General features: G+C 44.3%; 1 long non-coding RNA gene across 1 annotated transcript; it reads right to left on the bottom strand.

Annotated features, from left to right (window-relative positions):
* Positions 1 to 347: 347 nt before the first annotated feature.
* On the bottom strand, positions 348 to 6,703 carry LOC135373470 (uncharacterized). The gene is made up of 3 exons (XR_010416475.1): positions 6,644 to 6,703; positions 1,753 to 1,842; positions 348 to 429 (listed from the first exon to the last, which is right to left on the bottom strand). It is a non-coding gene; the product is annotated as an uncharacterized LOC135373470 (long non-coding RNA).
* Positions 6,704 to 7,249: the final 546 nt, after the last annotated feature.

A 7,249-nucleotide genomic window follows, 5' to 3' on the forward strand; every position in this document is an offset into this window, starting at 1 on the left:
ACGGTGCCAATAAACAGATAGGGAATGCACAGATAAGGAAAACCCTGTGTTGTCCTGGAATAGTACAGTTGCCACAAGACCACTAAATGGAGGCTTAGGGAAAGGTCGGGGTCAAAACGAAATAATTGTGGAAATTCCTTCCAGCAAGCAGGGGAATGAAAATACGAGACAAACGAACGTGGACAAGGAGATAAAAAAAGTAATTAGAGTATTGAGTAAACAATACCACAAAAATGTGTTTCACATTGAGTACAAATACATCCAAGGAAAATGCTGAGTAAGATATGAAACTACTGAAAACGGTGTTTAGAATACAGTATTTTAGATGCAGTAGTCTAAATACGTACTCCAATGCGGTGTCATCCCCAACCTCCTTCAAACACCCGTTCATGACACGCGCTGCAGCTTTCTGGGAACAGCGATCAGGGACTGAAAAGAAACGAGACATAAATCGTTACTATGACGTGGGTGTCGTTTACCACGTGAGAGAAAACAAAACAAAAGAAAAACATTATTTTGTGATTATCATTGGGGAGTTTCATCGCCGGGGTCGATACTCTACCCCATTGCTCGGGGTCATGTGGCCTCACAGTCAAACCGCTGCAGACAAAAGCAGTACTGTACCCCATTAGAACAGATTACAGAAGAATTATGTACAAACGCATCGTCGGATCGCCTACATTAGCGAGTCAGGGCGCTTAATCGCTTCATCGTCGTTACGGTCGTTACAAGCTAACGAGTGGCGGGAAATTCTAAAAGGTGGGCACGTGACACATTGCGCGTGACGTGTACCACAGCCTTCACGTATCGCGCGAAGAGCGCCGTGCACGTGTTTTCTCACCGTGCCCACCTTTTTAAGTTTCCCGCCCGCCTTTTGGAATTTCCCGCCACTCGTTAGCTTGTAACGACCGTAACGATGATGAAGCGATTAAGCCCCCTGATTACGCTAGTATAGATTACACATGGTGGTAAGAAAAACGTTTGCTGCACCTTTGGGCCCAAAAGCGTTTCAATAAGCTTTTTAGGGTCACCGATAGCGGTAAACTTTTGGCACGACTCCTTTTGAAATGCTATTGCATTTTTATTGACAACCATTTAATGGTATATGAAATCATCCCCTGAAATCAGTTCCTGCTATTCCGCTTGATGTAAAAGGGAAACCACCACGGATACATGCATTAGACATTTCAAGAGTTTTTATGAAATATTTGAGACCTGATACGGTTCTGTTTGATACGACTGAGAGATGGGGAAGTATGAGTTACGTACGTACGTAAATATGTAACTAAATCATATAGCGAGGTTACAAGTTCTGAAAATGTACACCCAAGTTTGTTAGTTACTTTGGAAATGGAACGAGTTAATTCCAAGTTACTCACTACCATGCCGTATTTATATCTTGACCTATGCATGTTTAATCAGTTCAGATTTTGGCGACATCACAGTTGGGATCGGGGATAGCAACCTTCTCAGAATGCTTTTCATATCAGAGACATTTCGAATGTTTCTTGGCTCCCAAGGGTGCAGAAATGATGATGGGCATCAGACTGAGTTTCAGCTGTGAAAGTTCTCGAATGATTTTCCTAGGGCATGTTAACACACAATTTGATTACTCTCACAATGATAATAAGCTTACGGCGTAAAAGGAAAAAGAAAAAGGAAAGCATCCGCCAAGTTCGTACGAGACAGCAAAGGATTGATCTAATTATGCAAAAATTATATCAATGATCTATATGATTGAAGAAGCCATACCTTCAAGGGTCTTCAAAAGTTCTTGCTCGAATGCGTCTTGGGCGTCTCCAACGATGTCGGTGCTCGCTGACGTTGTGCCACTTTTCAAGTCTGGTGATAAAGAAGCAGTAAACAACTATCGTCCGATATCTCTAACCAGTAAGTGTTGTAAGATACTGGAGCATATAATCAATCACTATCTCATGAACCATCTGGAAGGTCAACATTTTTTTTCTTTTCTAACCAACACACTTTTCGGAAAGACACGTCGACAGCAACTCAGTTAGCTGAAGCAGTTCATGATCTAGCAGGAATATCAGCCTACGAGTTGATATCATATCGTTAGACTTCCATAAGACATTTGATACCATACCACACCCAAAATTACTTTATAAGCTTTTGCAAACAGTTATAAAAACACGTATTGTTCAATGAGTTGTTTCCTATGTTACAGGTCGCTCTCAGTACGTCGATGTTAAGAACCACAAATTTGACTTTATACATTTATTTGACCTGTTACATCTGATGTTCCCCGGGGTTTCGTGATAGGACCGCTATTATTTTTTTGTATTTATAAATGGCATTGCTTCCTGTGTTTGTGCACCTGTCGCCACTAGAATGTTTGCAGATGATTGCTTATTCTACTGTGCCGTTGAGAAAATGGACGAAACGTCTGGATGCTGTTACAATGTGGTGCTATGACTCGGGCATGACAGTTAACTGTAAGAAAATGGTGTTCTGGCATATGACTAACAACACACACACACAAATAGAGATACGATGATGAGATGGGGCTGATGCCGGCCAGCAGGCTGGGCGCTGCCCCAGTGCCACTTGTACGTGATGAGAGATGATGATGGGTATGATAAGGGGTCCGGTACTCAAAGCAGGGTGGAGAGGCCTGTTGATGACAAGAAGTCCCAGAGGTGACGCAGACCTTGGCGTGTATGAGCTGGACTGGACCATGGGCCCAGCACCTTGCCTATGGTAAAGGGGTATGACTAACAAGTACTCTACCTTACTTTATGATTATTGCATACTAGGCAGGAAGCTAAATAGGGTAGAAATATTTAGGTACCTGGGAGTTACCATAAACCATAATTTAAAATGGGATATAATATGGAAAAAATAAGTTGTGGATGTTGAGAAGCACCTTGGTACCAGAGACACTAAATTAACGGCTTACAATTCGTCCGGCTCTTGAATACGCTAGCATAGTTTGGGACCGTTATACAATCAAATCGAATAATAAACTCGCGCTAGTGCAAAGGATGGCAGCAAGTTTTATCACGGGAAACTGTGGACGGTCCGCACCAGTAACACATATATGCTTGAGCAGATACATATGGAACCTGTCGCCAAGCGACGAAAGGCAGCCAAGCTAAGGTTTTTATTCGTCATCTACCACAACCAGTTACAGTTACCATTCACAGTAGCAAATATATTACACGCATAGACCGGAAACGAATCAATCCAGGAAACGAATCAATTATGGCACGAACATGAAGCCGTACACCTCACCCCCACATAGATGTTTTTAAGTATCAAATTTTTCCTGACGCTATTGATTTCTGGAAGAGCCTGCCCTAGTCAGTTGCCTCTGTCGACGATGTGAACAACTTTTTCAGTTCGTTACCTAGTACCCTTGACACAGCATTTGGAGTATGATTTTGTAGTGTTGTGGCATTTTTTCCTGTTGTTTATTTGTTTGCTCTGATCCGCAGCATATCCATCCCCCTGTAACAGTCCTGACACGGACGAACAGTATTGTAAAATAAAATAATAATGATAATAAAATAAAGTTCGCCTTGGATGACTCGAGATGTACCGAGGTAATGGGAGACCTCGCAACGATCGGACAAAAAAAAAAAATTCCTCCACATATTGGTGCATAACATCCACTGTATTGGCGGCGAGACCCTGACTAGGGGCGCCACTGTGCCGCCTCTTGGTGGGGATCCTCGTTTCTGTTATTTACAGTATAAACTGTCACATTGGAATGAAAATGCTATTTACTTGGAACACATCTGTCGTTTTCGTCATGAATCCACACTGGGCAGCCTCTTACATGTGCAATGCCTTGATACGCAATGCGATGTGCGAATATACTCCACGGGGACATCCCCACCACCTGGTGTTCCTTCAGTGAACACCAGGGGGGCGACTTCCAAACTTCTCGGCGCCAATACATGCCATACATTTTGTTTCTTCCTCATGTGACAAATTATACCACAAATTAGAGAGAAATCAAACTGAAACAGGAACGTGGAGAGGAGGTCGCAGAAATTTCTTACCTCCCCAGGCCACCGCGTTGACGTCACTCTACATCAGCGTTTCCCAAACTTATGGCGGTGACGGACCCCCAGAAGCGATGAGAACCAATTCACGGACCCCCCCCCCCCACACACACACACACACACACAAATATACCGGGATACGCGCTGTGTACACTGCATTGCAGACGGCGTCTAATATGCGCGGCAGGGTATATTACAGCGTATACAGGGTACGCAATTGCATGTTTGTCTGCTCCGTTTCGAGCCAAGCTAACACACTGCTACGCCATTCCGTACTTTTTCTTCGATGGTGCACTGCTCAAGATTGATAATACCAAACAGAGTTATCATCTGTAGTGCCACCATCGCTGCAAGAGGTCCGCAGGCTGCAAAATATAAAATGCGCTAAACACAGGAACACTCTCAGTCAGTTCGAACTCGAAGCAAAACGATATGACGCAATGTATTTCCCATGCTAGCCAGTGCATAACCAGCAACCTCGTCAGCTGCTGCGTGCTTTCGATACAGCTTCAGAAACGATTCCGGACTGGTTTCTTCTTCTTGTATGTATGTGTATGACGCGGATGAACGTGCATTGCAGGACTTTTCTATCAGAAATTAGAAGCTAGCCGTTGAAGCATGCTTGTAGCAATTTTGGAAGTTCTGGGTGTTTGGAAATCGGGCAGCATGTACGAGCGCGTGTTTGTGGGGACGAAAATCCTCACTGAAATGTGAGAGACGGTCGCGGACCCCCACGGACACTTTCGCGGACCCCCAGGGCTCCGCGGACCACACTTTGGGAAACACTGCTCTACATGGAGCGCACAAGTAATACTACTTGTCCGCTCCATGCAGAGTGTGTCATGCAGTGTGTGCATAGGTTGTTTTCACATGACGTCAAACGAAGTCGTTTGGCCGTCATGGTGGTGGTCACTTTTATGGCGCAGCTGCCGAGATTATCTAGCATTTGCTCGAAAACGAAGCCTTGAATGGTGTTTTTGAAGTCCGGTCGCGTCCGTACCCTTCTTTTGCACCGAAGACACATCGTCATTGTCGTTCTCACATTATCTTTTATCAAAACTATGTTTGTCGCATTGAAAAATAGCGCATTTTGTCATCTTTGAATGCCGCTAGCACGAAAAGTGACCACCAGTGGGAGGAGATTACGAGCATGCCACGTCACGGCCACGTCACGATGTTACGTAGGTGAAAACTCCCTATACCACGCCGGTCGCAGCCGCTGTGTTACATTCGCGAAACAACACAATGGAAGAAGAGTCAGGATCGGAATACACTTACTCAGACACTCAGACACTGACAGAAAGAAACAGCCCTCAGCTGCTTCTCCGCGAGTCAGATCTACGATCTCCACATTTTTGCATTTATCGGACATGTGTCCATTAAACATGCTAGGAAATATCGTGACTGATAATGTATACCTCATTTGTTTGTCGTTTTACGGATACACCTCATTTAGTCTTCTTACACGCGTCAGGGTGGTGGCGGTGGCACAATGTCGAAAGGGGGCCACGAAACAGCGCAGGAATGGTATGACTAATGCACGGTGACGTTATCCGACCAGAGAAAGAAAGAAGAACGACCTGCATCGACGCTGGCTGGTCGAAGCCAACCTTTCTCAAATTTGAAAAATCGTTGTTACGATTCCTCCTTCGTTCTCAACTGAGATATTTCACACTGTGTTCTGCTCGTGTAAATCGAGGAGGAAAAAAAAAACTAAGGGGAGGGGGAGCACCGCCGTCGGTTTCCGAATCACGAAAGTGTAGTGGATGTAACGGCATATAGTGCACGTCATGAGCACGTCATATAGATCAGGTGACCGGAGTCGACCAATCTGCGGTGAGACGTCGCCACAACTGTGACAAAGAATTCAGCTGCCTTCGGCATAGATACACGTTACATATATACGGACAAGTGATGCGATAAATTTCGTAGCACTGTCGCTGCACGCTGTGGACTTTTAGGAGAAACAAGTACGCTTCAATTAAGCTACATAAATTGTTTCTCGCAGTTGTCTACCCTCGCTCAAATATCCGGAATTGTGGAGAATGACGTCACAGTCACTCCTTATTTTTATTTCATCATTGGTGCAAATGATTGTGGGAATACCACAAGCTTGAAATCCATTTGGTTGCGAAGTCTCCCTTTAAATTAAAAGTTACTAAAAACTAGCTTACTTACAGTAACCAGTTACCCGGAACACTAATACAACTTCACCGATTTCACGTACACAGAGAGCAGTGTGAAATATCATCATGAGATCGACGCGCGGTTCCAAGAAAAGAGAACCGGCTTTCGGCACACAGGGCTGGACGCTGCGTGAAACGCACTGACTGATGTAGTCTTGTTACAGAAAAAAAAATGAGAGTCAGTGTGGCGCTGATGAAGTTTTAAAAGCATAAACCATCCACACATATGCAGTGAAACCACTTCATTTCCACAACAAAACACGCTAGTAGGTGTAAAAGCAGAGCACTTCAGCGCAGTGAAAGAGAGTAAAGTTCAGAGTAAAGTGCAGAGTAACATTGCTTTGCTACAAAAGCAACAGATGTTTTACGGCAATTACTATACGCAAAATTTAACTTATAATCAATATCATACGTGAAATTGTGCCTTACACAGCAGCGAGCTGAATACGAGGACAATTGCGCACAGCTTCATCTTGACCTTGTGAGACCTATAAAATGCACAAAATATCATAGTCAGTTGTACCCGTGCCACAATTCTCAAGACGCAATATATAGCGAGCTCCATAAAAGAAGGTTTCGAATGACCAATGGGACTGATTCGGGAACATGACTAGAAAGGTTGAGAAACTGTGTAGTATGGCTTTTTACGTGGCTCTGTTTTCTTTCCTAACCTATCATTCAGTCATTGCGTTTCCTTTTTATACATTAAGTGGTCTCCCATGAAGGGGATAATTGTCGTTGCAAAACACAAAAACGATAGTATCTCTATCGCATTGCTTCAGAACCTCATTCTCGGTCCTACAAATGGGATCTTTCCGCAACATAATATGTTCCACGTTTCACAGGTCGTTTGACTTTTGCAAACTGATCTAACATAGTGGGAGATGGTTGAGCAACTTACCCGACGCACGGCTTCCTAACGGCTTTGCCAACGTGCGGATGTATAGGCTATATATGCCGTTTTCATCCATAGCCTCGCCTGCAGCGCCTCGGCAACGCGCCGTGTGCTTCCCTCCTCTATGGCTTGTGCGGCCA

Source organism: Ornithodoros turicata, unplaced genomic scaffold (assembly GCF_037126465.1).
Source record: "Ornithodoros turicata isolate Travis unplaced genomic scaffold, ASM3712646v1 Chromosome25, whole genome shotgun sequence".
In the NCBI taxonomy this organism is placed as follows: Eukaryota; Metazoa; Arthropoda; class Arachnida; order Ixodida; family Argasidae; genus Ornithodoros; species Ornithodoros turicata.